Below are 18211 nucleotides of genomic sequence, written 5' to 3'. Positions count from 1 at the left end.
TAATACTGAGAAAGAAGGAAGCATATGATTCACACTTATGCAAAATTTTGTTTCCTCAAATGATTGAGTGGCTCAGTTGGCATGAGATTTGCCTGCTTGGAAATTTACACATTACTTTCTGTATTAATCAGGCCATATTCTTGTTTCTGTTCAAAATAAACAACATATGTTATTGTGTAAATTCACCCTAAATAAACCAAAATTCTATTGTCTTCAGAAATTCTTGTAAATATGGTCATTCATTAACACTATGGGGGCAGGGAGACTCAATCTGGTGGGAGAAGCATTAGAAGATTTGGAATGTCACACAATCCCTGCAGGCAAGTAGGAGTTGCTTTAAAATAGGTCCTATTTAAAGAACCCAAGTGTAACACATCTTGTATTATCTTCACAGTGAATAAAGACAATCCCTGGGAACATCCTCATGGCAGCAATAGTCTGCTGCATTCATTTTCAAGGGTGCCATTTTAAGGTACAAAACTAATTTTTTCCTAAATCAATGCCAAAAACAAACCAGCAAATATGTTAATATAATTTTCACTTCTTCTACTTAGTTAATTACAAAACAATAGACAAAAAGAATTGAAGAAGAATGAGATATCCAACCAAATAATGTTAAACTAGTCAATACTGTTCTTTACAGTTGAGCAGCATTTATGATAGTTAATGGAATCGAAGAGTGTAATTATTTACTTGTTTGTGTACTTAAAATATTTCAAGCAAGGAAATCATCCTTTTATGGAAACCATTTATTTTTAAATTTCCTCTTTATAACTCTCTGTATTTTCCTAAGTTTACCTCACTTTGCCAGCTAAAAACAAAATGAACAGAAAATGTAAGTACTTTTCCTCAAAATAAACAACTATCCATACCTGTGGATTTTCTCCTATGAAATGATAATAGAGGGTTTGCGAGTCAGTGGAAAAATATAGTAAGCTTAAAATAACCAATAAGAAGGAGAGAAAAAAAATGAAGAAAATGACATATGATCTCACTGATCATAGAGGCGAGACATGAATGGAGATGGGCCAGCACCACTGGCTTGTAGACGTGCCTTGATCTGCTTTTCCTTCAGGTCAGCATGAGGGTGGTTGTTTGCTCTCTACTCCTCTGATTTTGTGTCCTAATTCATTATTTTTTTCATACTGCATTTTAAAAATAATGTTTCTTTTTGCAGTCATGTTATGCCTATAATTTATTTTTTCTTCTCTTTAAATTTTACTTGTATCTTGGGAAAATCAGAAGTAGAAAGTTTCAACAAAAAGTAATAAGCTTCTTTGACACATTGTTTTTTTTGTTTTTTTGTTTTTTTTTTAACATCTTTATTGGAGTATAATTGCTTTACAATGGTATGTTAGTTTCAGCTTCACAACAAAATGAATCAGTTATATATATACATATATTCCCATATCTCTTCCCGCTTGCATCTCCCTCCCTCCCACCCTCCCTATCCCACCCCTCCAGGTGGTCACAAAGCACCGAGCTGATCTCCCTGTGCTATGCGGCTGCTTCCCACTAGCTATCTACCTTATGTTTGGTAGTGTATATATGTCCATGCCTCTTTATCGCTTTGTCACCGTTTACCCTTCCCCCTCCCCATAGCCTCAAGTCCATTCTCTAGTAAGTCTGTGTCTTTATTCCTGTTTCACCCCTAGGTTTTTCATGACATTTTTTTTTTCTTAAATTCCATATATATGTGTTAGCATACGGTATTTGTCTCTCTCTTTCTGACTTACTTCACTCTGTATGACGGACTCTAGGTCTATCCACCTCATTACAAATAGCTCAATTTCGTCTCTTTTTATGGCTGAGTAATATTCCATTGTATATATGTGCCACATTTTCTTTATCCATTCATCCGATGATGGACACATTGTTGATTGCAATAATCACTACAACCACCTCAAACAAGGAAGGAGAGGTTTTCTTCTATAATGACAAAGACACCAGTAATGTTTCCCTTTATGTTGTGTACCTTCAAGGTAATCAACAGAAATAAATTCACCCCTTTCACTGACTATATTTCCCAAGGCAAATTTATTATTGTATCTCAACAGTTATAAATTATCAGTTTAAAACCACATATAGATATTATTATGCACTAGGGTACCATTTTATGAGGATTAGAAATGGTTTGATGATAGAAATTTATACTGGAGTATTTCAGTAGCAACCACAGTAAAAACATTCCTTTCATTCCTATGATACTCAACAGAAAGTAGATAAAAGAACATTGTAAAACATGCACTTTAGTGCAAGCTGTTTATCAGACCCACTCTGGGGACACTGAAAGCCCAAGGTAAGCGCATTTGACTGCCTACTGTAAAACACTTAAGATCAAACTCAGGATTCAGTGAGTGAAACACAATTATTGGTGTCAGCAGTTTAAATATAGTTCTTGCTGAGAACACCTTCAAGATAACTGTTCAGACCCATCCATTTTGCCAAGTAGAGGTAATAATTGGTAACTGTCAGTGCTCCCTCCAAACACCAGCCTCCTCCAAGAATAACCCAGCATGATTAGCTCGCAGCAACTGGCTGCACTTTTGCTGACTTCTTGTGAGTGGTTTTTCACACACAGTCACAGATAAACCCACTGTAACCGAACACAGCTGATGACTCATTTCATGGCTTTCAGCTTGTCTCCTTCAAAGCTGTGTGTTGTTTCTGTTTTAGAAAGAACAAGCAACTATTTTTAACAAAAGGGTGAGTTTACTACTTTTTATTCAGAAAAGACCATGCAAGCATCTTATAATCTTATGCTGTGACATGCAGAACATTCCTGGGTTTTGTTCCATAAATAGAGCAAAGTTTTACTTAAAGGAACAAAGTCAAAGTGACCTTCAAACCTATCTTTAGACTTTTGTGTGTTGCTACAGTAGATGCAGAATTCAAATTGAGTTGCTCTGCAAAATGTATTTTGGAAGCAGACATTTCTAGAGATTATAGATGGTTCAAAAGCAATTTAATGCTAGGTACACTTGGGGTGCTGTCTGATTCATGAATAATGAGGACACTTACATGTTCGCTTGATATATGGTATTCAAACAGAACTCAGTGAATATTTCTTATGGAAAAGGTGTCAGCTGGAGTGATTATATATGAGGGACTTGCCACAAAAGGGTTCAGAGTTTGTAATAAGGTAAAATGAGGGCAATTCTCTTTTCTTTTAAAAGAAAATATATAATTTTGCCTTCAAACTTGTTAAGAAATGAACACATGTCAATGATGAAAATTAAATATTCATAGAATGTTTTAAATAAAATATTAGTCCTTAGTGCGATGATGTAGAAACAACTTTTTCTGATTCATATTTTATCAAACAACACAGTTTTGTTTTTAAATCAATGGCCACATATATAATTTCCCATAAATTGTTAGAAAATCTGAACAAGACTGTAAGGTTACCATGAGGCAAGTTAATGACCAAAACATTCCCACAGTTTGCTCTCATCCTATAATCAAAATCATGGATTTTATTAACTGCATGTTAAAGTAGTAAGATCAGCTGTAGTCCTACTCCAAGTCTAAGTGCATTCATTTTTGTTGTTTTTGTGATTCTGGAAGTGGAATCACACTTCCAGCCGTGGAAGTCTGGGCCATGGCTGTAACAGCCACACGTCCAGTTTCCATTCAGATGGAATGACTCTAACACATGTGCTCCTAGTCTGATTTCTTGGCAATTACAAGTTTATAATGCAAATAAATCATTTTGCTTTGAAAATGCTACTTTTTCAATGATGACAAAGTATTCTAATTAAATTGCAATTCTCCTGTCTGTTCTCTTCATTTTCCTTATTGCTCTATTTTCCCCAGCACTTATTCCTCCATAAATATTAAAAAATTTGTTTATCATTATGCATATGGTCTATTTCCCCTCCTGAGAATATAAGCTTCATGAAGGCAAGGACTTTTGTCTGTTTTGTTCATTAAACTGTACGTAACACAAAGGACAGTTTCTGGAACAAAGAAGGTGTTTGAAAATATTTGTTGAATGAATAAAAGAATACTTACTGAGGTTCTGAGATGAAAATTTTTATATATAAATGTTGGTAAATAAATTCATATGCTATCTGTCTTTAGCCTTTTTATTATATCAATAAAACAAAATTTCAAATAACATCAATTTTAGATGCACTGAATCTATGTGGAAAGTTATGAATACTATTACAGATTTATGATACTCTAGTATTTCTGTCGAGATAATAAGTAGCTTTCTTGTCAGGAAATTTATTTGTCAGATACTGATCTTAAAGTGTATGTAATATAAATTTGTTCTGTTTTTAAAATACAGATTTCCTTTTAGATCATTTGAAGTCCTTAAATAATTCATAGATCTCACATCAATTTTGTATGTACTCTGAATGTATGTAAATAATTGTGAGATAAGTTGTTGGATATCGGAGTAGATAAGAATATTAAATAAGATAACAAAAGAATTGAAACTACAGAGAAATGTTTAAAGATAATATGGATGAATATCAATTCTAAAAGGACATTTCCCTTAAAGAAAATTAAATTTCATATTAAAAAGTAGCTTTTGCTTATTGGGTCCACTACATAAGAGGCGGAAGAAGGATTTACAGCCAGACAATACAAAGCACAAGTTATAATTTGTGTAATATGCAAACCAACATAAACTGATGCAAAGCTTAGCAGTTTGGTTAGGCCCAGGCGCACAGAGAGGGACAGAGAGGCATGATAAATCTTTTGGGGGTGATGTAATAGTTCTGTACCTTGATTTTGGTGGTATTGTCTGGGGTTCTACATCTGTCAAAATTCAAAAAGTCGTGTACTTTAAATGGATATAACTCACTGTACATAAATTATTCCTCAGCAAATTGATGAGAAAAATCAAAGTGAGTAAAGATATTTTAGACAAATAAAAGTTATGAGAACTCAGCTTAAACAGATCTCTATGAAAGGACTAAAAAATATTATTCAAGCATAAAAAATATCCCTATTGGAAAATAGGGATAAATAAATAAATATTGACTACATAAGCAATAATAATATCTTGTTTCATTTAAAACTGAACAGGACTAACTTGCATATGACTGCAATGGTATGTAATTTGGGAGAAAATGACTGATTTAAATTCTTCTAAGGTGCTTACATTGCCCAGGAATAGGAACAGAGTAAACATGAATATTAGACATAAGTCATTGAAGGACATATGTCGTAATCTCTTGGCTAAGCATTAAACAATAATGAAAGAGTAACATTTCTGAGTGAATAGAGGAGGAAATATAATTAAATACACATAAAAAATAATTCTCTTACAGATGGAAAGAAAGAAAAAAGAAATAGAGGACAGGTGGGACAAATTAGAAGCAAAAAGTAAGATGGTAGGTTTAAACTCAAACATATGAATGACTGCATTAATTTTAACTCAGCTAATGTGCAGATTAAAAGACAATGGCTATTAGAGTATACACACAAAGCACACACATAAACACATATACACAGACACATATAATAAAAAGAAACACACCATAATGATGAAATGTTAATTTTACCAAGAACATGGAAATTATATATTTTAAAAACCTACTAACATATCCTCAAATAGATACAAAACACTACTTATAAAACTGAAAGGCAAATCTACAGTTATAGTAAGAGATTTTAATATACTTCTCTCAGTAACAGAGTAAGTGGATCAAAAAAAATCAAGAATATAGAAAATTTCAATATATAACTCGCAAATTTGACTGATATATATGAAACATTGTACACACTTAAAAGCAAGATACTCAATGGTTAAATTGTACTTGGAACTTAAAAAAAACCAAAAAAAACCCTGAGTGTATGCTTCACCACAAAGCAGGTCTCAAATAATTACAAAAAAGTAAAATTATAGAGTATGTTTTATGGCTACAATGAAATTAAGCTATAAATCAAAAACAGAAAGATTGCTAACAAAATCATAATTTGGAAACTAAGAAATGTACTACTAAATAAGCCATAGATCAAAATAAATTCAAAATTGGTATAATAATAGTATAGATTAATCATAATGAATTATTATACATTAAAAATTATGAGATACAGATAAGCTGTATTTAGAAGAAAATTTATGGCTTTAATTCATATTTCAGAAAAGAAGAAAAGTTGAAACTCATTGAGCTAACTGTGCATCTCAAGAGGTTAGAAAAATTTGGAAAATTAAACCCCAAAAAATATAAGAAGGGAAAAATAAGAGTAGAAATTAATAAAACAGAAAACCAATGTACAACAGACAGAACCAAAAGTTAAATTATAGTCCTCTGAAATTTGATCTGAAGAGAGCTATCAAGAAATGAGAGAAAGCCCAAAAAAACAACATCAGGAATAAAAAAAATAATTCTTTACTATAGATCTTGCAGATTTTCAATATTGTAAAAATATAATATGAACTAGGTGTCCATGAGTTGGAAAATTCAAAGATGTCAAATGTCCCCCAAATTAAGTGTGAATTAAATGTAATCCCAATCAAAAATTCAACATTTTTCATTGTTTTTTGGAACTTCTCAAGGTGATTAAGAAAATATGATAAAAAAAATAGTTCATGCTTGAAGAGAACTATGGTGGAAGATCTTGCTTTCCTGGATATAAATGTTCATTATAAATCTATATTAAATTAAACAACATGGCATTGACTCAAGAACATTTCTCCATAGTTTCAATTCTTTTGTTGTCTTTTTATGTATAAGTGGACCAATGGAACAGAATAGGTTAGAAATAGAATCATGCATGTATGATTAGTTTATTTACCAAACAAATGATAATATAAAGGGGTGGGGAAAGAATAGTAGTTTCAATAAATGGTACTGTGTCCATTAATAGATGAGTGGATAAAGAAGTTGTGGTATACAGACACAATGGAATATTACTCAACCATAAAAAAGAACTAAATCTTTCCATTTGTCACAGGATGGATTACGCAGAGGGTATTATGCTAAGTGAAATTAGTCAGACAGAGAAGGACAAATACTGCATGATTTCACTTATATGTGGAATCTAAAAAACAAAACAAATGAACAAACATAACAAAACAGAAACAGAGCTATAGAAACAGAACAAACAGGTGGTTACCAATGGAGAGGGGAGTAGGCGGTGGAAAGAAATAGGTGAGGGAGATTAAGAGGTACAAAATTCCAGTTGCAAAGGAAGTGAGTCATGTGTATGGAATGTACAGTGTGGGATATATACCAAGAACTAAGTAATATCTTCGTATGGTGACATATCATAACTAGACTTATTGTGATGATCATTTTGAAATGCACCGCCAAAATATCACTATGTTGTGTAAGAGGAACTAACATAATTTTGCTGGGCAATTATACTTCAAAACCAAACATACAAACTAATAGAAAAAGAGATCAGATTTGTGGCTATCAGAAATGTGAGGGGGAGAGATTGGATGAAGGCATTCAAAATGTACAAATTTCCAGCTATAAGATAAATAAATAATAGGATGTAATGTATAACATGATAAACATAATTAACACTGGTGTATGTTATATATGAAAGTTGGTAAAAGAGTAAATCATTAAGACTTCTCATCACACACGCACACAAATACATACAATTAAGAGTATGAAAGTGAAAAGGCAATTCACATAGTGGAAAAGATATTTGTGGAATTCGTATCCAGTTTTCACAGTAAAGTTCTATAAATACAAAAATACACAAACCAATAGAAAAATGTCAACAGAGTTGAACAAGAATATCAGCAGAGAGGGGATCCAATGGTCACATTTAAAAGCTCTGCTTTATTAATGATCAGGGAAATACACATCAAAAAATGCTGACGGTATCAAGTGTTGACAAGAATGTTGAGCAACTGGAAACTGACACACTCGTGGTATACAATCACCTTGTGAAACAATTTGGGATTATCTATGCAAGTTGAAAAACTATATATAAAATATATAAAACATATATGTATATATAATGTTCCAATTTAAAATAAAAGACAAAACAAAAACAGGTCTAGCTTTAAAAATTTTAGATGAAGTGCTTTTGAAGCCAAAATACTATTAAATATAAAGAAGGTGGTTGATGATATATGTAGAAATCCATGAAGAAAATATGTTAATACCAAATGCAGACAAAATGATTATAGTGTCATGAATAAAATAAAAATTTTCAGAATTAAGAAAAATTCATAACTCATCAATTATAAAAGTAGATTTTTATAACTCTCTTAAAAATTAATGAAGCAGGGAGACAAAGAGTTTTGAGTACATAAGATTTGAAATACTCAGTTAACAAACTTTATCAAAGGAACATAGAGCACTGGCACCAAATATATAAGGGACATCTTTTTATATTTCTTCAAGCCCACACAGAATTGTCAAAGAAAATTACTATGTGTTAATCTGCAAAGGCAGTCTCAACAAGGGCAAAAAATCACTAAGAAAAGCACCTTGTTTACATGCTATGACACAATTAATTTAGAGAAAATAATAAGGCCTCACAAAATTTGGTAGGTTCATTTAAAAAAATCTGTCTTAATAAGAAAAAGTATAAACAAAATGGAAATTACACTTAAGTAGGACTGAACAATAATGAGGACTCTGTGGAATGAAGCTAGAATACTATTTGAGCCTTAAATGCCTATATTAACAAATGAGAAAGAATGAAATATTGTTAAGTTGGCCATTTGGCCACTCAAATCGATAACTTCAAAAAGACACAGAACAGAACCAAAGGAAGTAAAATAAAGAAACGTCAATAAATTTAACAAATGAAACAGAAAGCAAAGCAAAAGCAGAGTGGAATAACAAAACCGAAAGCAGACTCCAAAAATACCGTTGGTCAAAGACGGTAAGATTTATCAAGAAAAAAAGAGAGAAGACATATACACATGATATTAAGAAAGTAAAATGGGATATGGATGTGAACACACATTTAAACATTATATAAGGACACAATAAAGAGCTTGAGATCAATAAATGCAAGAAAAATTAATTTAATTAAGTCATTGTATTGGAAAACCTACTTATAACTGCTTCAAGAGAAAGAATACCTAACAAAGCCTGTAATTAAAACAATTAAAAGAGAAGAAAAAAAATACACACAAAAGCTAACCACAGAACAAATTAACATATCTAAAATCTCAACAATATCAAGTACACATGGCTTGATAGTTCATTTTATTAAATGGTCAAGGATCAGAAAGCTGTTCCCTCATATTCAATGCTTTAGAAGTTAGAACATTTCCCCAACACTTTTAATGAGTCTCATAAACTCTTATTACAAACCAGAAAAAAATAAAGATATCATGAGGAAGGAAAACTGTGAACACAGATACAGATATCCAAAATAAAATACCAGCTAACAAAACCAGCAACAGACAGGAAACAACCAAATGATGAATAGGTATGGTGCATCTTAAGAATGCAAGAACACTTTTATATTGAAAATATATTATGATATTTGCCACATTAACTTCTTAAAATACCAAAATATTTAAAATACCTCAATATATAGAGAAAACATTTAATTTCAACACTCATTTACTGTTACATATACACACACTCATAACATGCACACACCAATACCAAAAATTAAGCAGTAGAAACCTCTCAGCAAACTAAAAGCAGAAAGTGACCACGTCCCAGTAATGGGCTGTCATCAAAACCTACATAAAAGAGATATACTTAAGAGTAGAATATGAGCATCATGGTTTTATATTCAGAAGTAATACAAAGATACTGCTACTACACACACTAATAAAGATTGCACTAAATAAAGGTTTAAAGAAGATAGTTATGGGAAAGGAAGAAACAAAATATTGGCTCTTATAAGCAATGTAACCATCTACACAGAAAACCCAATGTATCTATAGGTCCAATAGACCTTATTAGAAAATTCAGCAATGTGGCAGGATAAAACTTAAATGAGCAATAAAATCAAGAGTGTTGTACACAAGCTTAGACTATTTCTAAGATATGCTTTTTAAATAAAGACCTTATTTACAATACTAGTAAAATACAAAGTACTAAACTGTTTTGATTAATGCAATCAGAAGTCAAGAAAGAACATGTTAAAATTTTAATGAAGGGTGCAAATAAATGGAGATATGTTTAAAACTTTGAGGCAATTTCCATTGTAATCTCAGAGACTTTCACGGAAACACATTTTTTCAACAAAATTTGTGGGGACAAATAAAGAGAAAAAGGGAAGCAGGAAGAGAACAAAAGAGGAAGGTGACTTGTCATACTCATGTGGTTTTGAACTGTCAACTAGGTTAGAAGTACAATTCCTAGAATCTCCCTTCTAATGTATTTCTAGTTTATAGTTGAGAAAAGAAGGGATGGAGCTAGATCTGGAAGATAGAATAGAAGCAGAATCCATTGTGTTCTGATGGTTATCTTAGGGCAACAGGCATGGCTGCAGTTCAGAGATGGAGGACATGATGCCTCTGCTCCCAAAGCTCTTGCCAGCTGGTAAACAAAAGAATGAAAAGGGAGAAAACACACTAAATCTTAAATAGTGAGGTGTGAAGGTGAATGAAATCTAGAAAGGGTACAAAGTGGACTTCAACAAAAATTTCTCAAAACAAAGTTATAAAGTAAAAATGGCAAAATGTTTACATTTCATACATCTCAGTGGTGAGATGAGTGCATTTTATACTATCCTCTAAATTTCTATTTCAAATAGTTTTTATTTCAACAAATTACTGAAACTGGGAGATATGGAAGAATATATAGCATTATGGCATGAAACAAAAATTATAAAAGAAAATAGCATATTTGAATTCATACAGAAATATGTGAGACAAATCATCATAATGTTAACAAATACCACTATTACACATCTCTTGTATTTAAAAATTATATAGTCTAGATATTTTTCATTCTTTAGTTATTCAATTGAAAATTGTATTGATTTGTATGTTATGCCTTTTTAGCCTGCTCATATTCCATTATAATTTTCTATCAATATTTCAAGTAAATAGGAGTTTGATATCTCTGTTATTAGAGTGTTGATTTTTAATCACAGATGAAATGTTTTTACTAAAGCCTATTTGTATACCAGCCTAGGCACTGGAATTTTTAATTTAGATTCACAGTATTATTTTAAGTAACTTTTTTTCTTTAATAGCAATTCATTAACTAAATGTTATGTACGTATTTTAGAAAACTATATTTTTCAATACTTATTTTATAAATGTTCTATCAATATCTGTCAAGTCCTGAGATGATTAGAGCTATTTGACAATTGGATGATATAGTTCTACATTAAATATTACAAATCTCACTCAATTTGAGTGGTGTATAAACAATAAATATAGTAACTACAACTTGTAAGTTATTGTACTTTAATCTACATAGCCCTTTCATATTTGTTTATAAGCATTGAAACTAAGATAAGATTATAATTGGCTTAGAAAAACCCTCAAACACTTGTGTTTTATGTAGATTTTTGGTCCCAAAGCAAAAATCCTAGAAAAATCAAGTCAGCAAATGATATTACTCCAGTTTTAGAAAGGTGAAGATACCTCTAAAATAACTGAGGGTTTTTAATATACAGCATTCAGCATCCATTGCCATAAGCCATCCTTACCATTAAATGTCAGCTCAGGTTCATCACATAGGACTTAGAATGCAGATAATCAACCTATTTATGAATAGACTCCATGACGCAGGTCCCCTAAGTACAAATTTGGTGATAAAAACCCTGCCATGTGCCTGAAGAAATGTGAGTTAAAGGCCATGCTTCGCATGGAAATGGTTAAAAGTTAAGATAAAAGCGAGGAACTAAGTTGATCTGGAGGCACCTTAGGGACGTGTGATGTGAAAAGGAAACCCAAGAATACATGGGAGATCATCAGTAGCATCGGTACGGAGTTGGTTATCTCTAATCACCAAGCCCAAGCTGCCATTTTTCCCTTAGTTACCCTACTCTCATTAGTGGGCTGAGTTTGGTGGCTCACACTCAAAGCCAGACAATTTTTGCATGTCTAGGAAGAAGTCTATGCACTTCAATAAAACTTTAGAATACCTTTGGAAGTTTTGTCCAAATGTCTTCAACGTCAAGAAAATAAGAAGATAATCCCCTCATCCATTAGTCTCTTTTTTAAAGCAGGCTTTAAAGCATATTTACTTAATGTGTGATGAAAGCAATATTATTACAACACAACTGCAGTGTCTATGCAAGATGATCCTTTTTAGGGTTGAAATTGCATGGTGTGTTGAACTTTGTATAGAAGTTTGATGCAATAACCCTTAAACTGGAATTATCTGCTTCCATAGTTTGTCTATTTCAGATACCGCAGATAAGTCAATCATTTTGGATAGGAAAATTAAGGTGATCCAGTGTTCCCCCAGTAAAAAGAACTAGCTCTCTTGACTTTGATCTGTGTGCAGTGTAATAGTGGGGTAAAAAGAATCAGTGCCCAGTTAGAATTCCTTCAAATCTGCATCTCTGCAGAATGGTAAAGTCTGACTTTATTTAAATGGTCAACATTCCCCTGGTTGCCAGCTTTGTATTTTCATTTTGCAATATTCCTATGGCAAAGCATTAAAAAATGGGAGTGTTTTGCTCTCAACTGAGTAGACTTAGTTACTAAAATTTATGCCTGATAGTTATCAGCCTCCAAAAAAATAATGATTTAGTCCTTCCATACTCTTTAGCCTTGTCCAAAATTGAAAGTAGGGGGAATTAGTCCTTGATGGCCCTGGCCTCTTCACTGTTCTTCCTTGGATACCTGGTGATTTTATAATCTTTTCCTTCCCTACTTTACCTAGTAACCTCTGCTCTTAGAAAAAAAATACCCCAATTTAATTTATACTATGTTCTGAAAGACTCATTTAAACTTTTTGTGTTATCCTTCCCAGGGAGATTTGCATTTCATGAAGTTGATGGAATAGACCTTTAACAGTGGCATCAGTAGTATGATGGATGAGGGATTATTCTGAAGCAATAATGGCTTTTCTGGTGCCTCAGAAAAGGAGTATGTCCAGACATGGAGTGTCTGTTCCTTCGCACATACAAAACTACTGCATAGGAAAAGACAAGTGGGAGGGGAAGAGGAAAATCAAAGTATACATGATTATGAAAGAAACACATACCTTAAAAGGGTTGCAACATGATGAGAAACAGGTTTTATTTAGTCTCAAAATGTCTCCTTTCTACATAAATATTAACAACATTATATCATGAGTCAAAATGCAAAATTTCCATTACCGTTGTCAATTTAAAACTCAGTCATTTCTCTCTTTTCCACAATATCTCTCATATCAAACAATACAGTTTTATTTTGTAATTTCTTAAAATAGTACTGAAATAAAATTTCCTCAGAACATTGCTATTTAAAACATGAATTTCCTTTGCAGAAGGTCCTTGTCTTCTCATGATTTTAGAGCAAGGCCAACAAATCTATCCCTTCCCTGTTTTCACACGATTTCAGAGCTCTGCAGAAATTGCACATCTGGCTCTTTGCCTGTGCACCTGATGTTATCTCAAAAGAAATTATATAAATTAAAAACATTAAAAGGGTCTTTTTGAATTCAAAGCAATAGAATATATATCCAAGACAACAAAAAAGAGTTAGAAAAATAGTTAAGGGACATTAGTAGTATTAAGCTAGGAAACTAACAAGATGATGACAATATAAAATGAATGCTGTGAAAAGAACAATTAAAATATACAAATTAGAATTGGAAAGTACACTGTGTGGACCAAGAATAACATTAAAATCATTTTCTTCCATCCACATAGGGAACTTTGGTCATTAGCTTATTTATTTATTTATTTATTTATTTATTATTTATTTATTTATTTATTTGCGGTACGCGGGCCTCTCACTGTTGTGGCCTCTCCCGTTGTGAAGCATAGGCTCCGGACGCGCAGGCTCAGCGGCCGTGGCTCACGGGCCCAGCGCTCTGCGGCATGTGGGATCTTCCCAGACCGGGGCACGAACCCGTGTCCCCTGCATCGGCAGGTGGACTCTCAACCACTGCGACACCAGGGAAGCCCCATTAGCTTTTTTAATTTATTTTTTTTTAAGTTTTGAAAATAGTGAAAGCTTGGCACATTTGCCAAAATTGTCATCTCTTGCTTTATTTCTACTGCTTCTGTATTCTGCAGATTCATGCCTTGTCCTGCAGATTCAGGCTTACTCTTAAATTTCTGAGCTATCAGTGAGTGACTATCCCATGTCATTTGCCACTTTCCTATTGCTTGACCCACTTTCTCCATGTCTTTTTGGAGCTAAAAATGAAATTATTACCTCACTGCAAGAACCATACCTACTGATCCACCACATTGCACACTTGCTTAAAAATGTGTTAATTTGTTCAAGATTGATTCCTTGTAAACTAGCCTTCCAGAGAGACAGTTGTCCTTTTGAAGAGCCCCATGGAGCTCGAAAGAAATGGAAGGTCAGGATCCAACACCAAAGGTATAGTACGTCGGAAAGTTACAGTTATGGGTCTTGGACGTCACAGCTGGATCAAACCGGGGAATATACAGATATCCGTTAACCATGAATGCTGAAGTGAAAGAATAAGGCTGCAGGCTGGGATTCTGCTATATTATACTGCTTTGGGATCCTAGCATCCATGATGCTGAGGGAGGGTAGTATTCCTTAATCCCACAGCTTAAAACCTCATAACAGAGATGTGAGAGTCCTTCCAGGGTCTATAGCCAAGCCTGTTAGATCCGTGTGTGTTGCTTCAGACTGAGTGGCAATGAAGAGCCACATGTCTCCTGCCTGTTCGTTGTCTAGTTATTGACACTGATTCCTTCACGCCCCTCAATGAAGTAGCCTCCTTTGCCAGCTACATTAAAGATGTTGTACGCTCTGTAACTCACATATCCTTTCAGTGACATATTTTCTATTGTCTCAACCTTCCACCACCTCACTTCACAGTATGAAAAAGAGATCCTTTTGCTTCTCTCAAAAACTTCAAAGACATAAGACACAAGGAAGGTGAGGGCTGAGATATTTGGGTTCAGTAAGAGTCTTATAATATAAGACATGTGGAACTGAGAAATCTCTTAGATCCCAGTATATCCATATAACCAGTGAGGGGTATAACATAGGAGAAGTTCAAAATGTGCCCCATTCATTGCTTGTGCATCTCTAGCACACACAAAAAGTACATCTGTTGAATTAATGATGAATGTGAGTGTTTCTATCTTAACTGAAAGGTGAACTTCCTAATGGAAACCCTAAAATGCATAATGCCCAGATTTTCTTGGTTGCTTACTTGGTATAAAACTTAATTTCTTCTGAAAAAATTTTCTTATATATTAGACATTTGTTCTCTTCAAAACATGATAGGTGCCTAGTAAATGTTCAATATTAACTGAATTCCAATACTTTGCTCACTGTTCTATTTACTTTGTGATTTATTATCCACTTTCCACATCTTCACCCATGTCCTTAGTGCTCATAATAACTATCCCACCACCAGTAGTTTAAAAAAACACAGTCCATGGAATAAAAATTCTGAGTAATCATTACTTTTTGTCATTTTCCTTATTATCCACATCTAATCTATTTCCAAATTCACACTCTGTATGCATAGTATGACATGAATCCATCTACTTCTCTGTAACTCTAGTTACAACATTATAGTTTTTGGTACAATCAACTGACTTTACTGTTACAACAGTCATTTAACTCATCTCCCTGATTAGACTCTTGACTTAACTCCCACAATACAACCCATTCTTTTTTATTTTCCTTTCATGGTAAACATGTATTTATTTATTTATCTATTCATTCATTTATTGGCTTAAGCAACAGATATTTATTTTCACAATTCCGGAAGCTGGGAATTCTGCAATCAGGGTACCAGCATGGTCGGGTTCTGGTAAGAGCCCTCTTTCTGGCTTGTAAATGGTTGCCTCCTTGCTGTATCCTTACATGGTGGAAAGAGAGAGAGAGAGCTGTTAGGCTTTCCTTTCCTATAAGGACACTAATCTAATCATGAGGGCTCCATCCTCATGACTTCATCTGAACCTAAATTACCTTAAAAAGGCCCCACCCCAAGTATCATCACATTTTGAAATAGGGCTTCAGCATATAAATTTTGGAGAGACATAAGCATCCAGTTCATAGCAGGTAGCTTTTACCAAACAGTTGCAGGTACAGAGAATCTCTGGGTTTGAATTTTAGCTCTGCTACCTGTGTGACTGGGGGCAAGTCATTTAAATGTTTGGAGCCAGCTTCCTCCCTTGTAAAATGGGAATACTATTGGTACACATAAACTATCTCAATTTAACTATAATACACATACTTCAAATAAAGGGCAAATATTGTAAGTCCACACTTCCATGAATTTTAACCAAGTGAATTCTTGGTATTACCATCATAGATTATGAAATAAAACATTTGGACTTTCAGATAGTTCAGCTAACGGCCTAAAAACAAATCTTTCCATGTAATATCCACAAACTATACAAATCAACTAAAAGAGCAAAAGAAACAACACACATTCTACACCTTCAGCATAGCTAATGGAGAGAAAACACTAAAAATTTAAAATTAATTTCAGCAGAAAAGGTAATACTGAAACATGATATAGATAGCACAAAAACAAAATCACAGATCAGTATCATTTGTAAAAATTTATACAAAAATATACTATAAATATAAGCAAAATAATTTAACACACATTTAAAAAATATGTGCCATCCAAAGTGGATTTATTCCTAGAATGCAAGCTGATTGAATGTTAGAATATCTAGTAACATCATACACCACTTTAGTAGATCTAAGGGCAAAAAAAAAATCCATAGATACTGAAAAATGTTGAGCAAAATTCAACATTCATTGATAATTTTTAAAATACTCAATAAAATAAGAATTTATGGATATTCTTTTTCTGAATATATATCCTAGTCATAAAGCTATCACCTCACTTATAGGGAATTTTAGAGGCATGGCCACAAAAATCAGGAAAAGAGCAAGATGTCCACTATTGCCGTTACTTTTCAACATTGCACTACAGATTTTAGCTAATGAATCAAGTCAATTAGAGTCTTAAGAATAGGAAAAGAAGATCTGAAAATATCTCTTTTTGAAGGTTGTCCTAGACTGTGTTTTTCAGGAAGTAAACATAGATGAGGAGATTTGCATTTAGGATGTTTTAGAGGGAGTGTCTTTGCAATTAATACCTGTCAAGGAGCAAAACATGTAGGACTGTTTAGAGGGAAGTGTAGAACTGTGAAGCAACATAGTCCTCAGCTGATTCCATTTCTACAGGGAGTCTTAGAGCTGGGGTGGTGCTTCAGAGATGACCTATATGCAAAGCGTACTGAGGCTTCATATACCAACATGCAGTAGTCTTTGGATATGGGGTATCACCAAAGAGAGTGTGACTTAGGATAAGGCTTCTCCCTTTAGATGAAAGAATTCATGGAGTAGGACTCACTGGGAGCCAGCATCTTCCAATACTCCAGCAACTGGAGTACGAATCCTGAAGGGGTAAATCTGAGAGGCATGCCAAAGTATCCACTACACAGATGTGTGATCGTATACCTAGAAAGTCCCAGAGAATGAATGGCTTAACGTAATTCTAAAAATAAAATATTTTAGTAAGGTGGAATGATATAAAAGAAACATTTAAAAATCAATAGCCCTTCATATACATAAAAGTGAGATAGAGAATATAATGTAGAGAGTTCCTCATATGAAGTAGTACAAAAGAACTAAAATATTTAGAAATAAATTTAACAAGATGTGCAAAATCTACTTAAATATGGCTATAAACACTCCTGAAAGGTACAAAATAGATTGGAACAAATTAAAAGACTCCTTTGTTCCTGAGTGGGGATCACTCAACATCACAAAGATATCTGTTACCCCTAAGTAGATTTACACATTCAACATAATCTCAATAAAAATACCAACAAGGCTTTATGGAGTTATAGAAATAAAATAAGCTTAGAAAAATAAATTCTCGAAAACAGCAAAGAGAACTTTGAAGAAGAAAAGCTAGGAATATTAACACTGACAGATATTTAAATATTACATAAAGCTTCTATAATTAAAGTGATACTGGCATGCTGACAAGCAGATAATAGAAGTTCATTAGAAAATTTTAAAAGGAATCACAATCTTTGGAGTTAAAACAGAATTTAAAAATGAATAGTGCTAGGAAAGCTGGAAGATCATTTGAGAAACAAGATAAAATTTGTACATACATTACACAATACTGAAATCGATCAGAGATCTAGAATGTAACCATACAAGTTTTAGAAA

The 18211-nt window shown here is 33.2% G+C and overlaps 1 long non-coding RNA gene across 1 annotated transcript in view; it reads right to left on the bottom strand.

Annotated features, from left to right (window-relative positions):
• Nucleotides 1–1285: 1285 nt before the first annotated feature.
• Nucleotides 1286–18211, bottom strand: part of LOC125960719 (uncharacterized) — a 44722-nt gene continuing 27796 nt past the window's right edge. The window contains exon 2 of the long non-coding RNA XR_007470690.1: nucleotides 1286–1770. This is a non-coding gene — a long non-coding RNA (uncharacterized LOC125960719). The remainder of the gene's footprint in view (nucleotides 1771–18211) is intronic.

Source organism: Orcinus orca, chromosome 12 (genome assembly GCF_937001465.1).
Source record: "Orcinus orca chromosome 12, mOrcOrc1.1, whole genome shotgun sequence".
In the NCBI taxonomy this organism is placed as follows: Eukaryota; Metazoa; Chordata; class Mammalia; order Artiodactyla; family Delphinidae; genus Orcinus; species Orcinus orca.
Note: the sequence above shows the minus strand (reverse complement) of the source record. Positions and strands in the feature narration are given on the sequence as shown.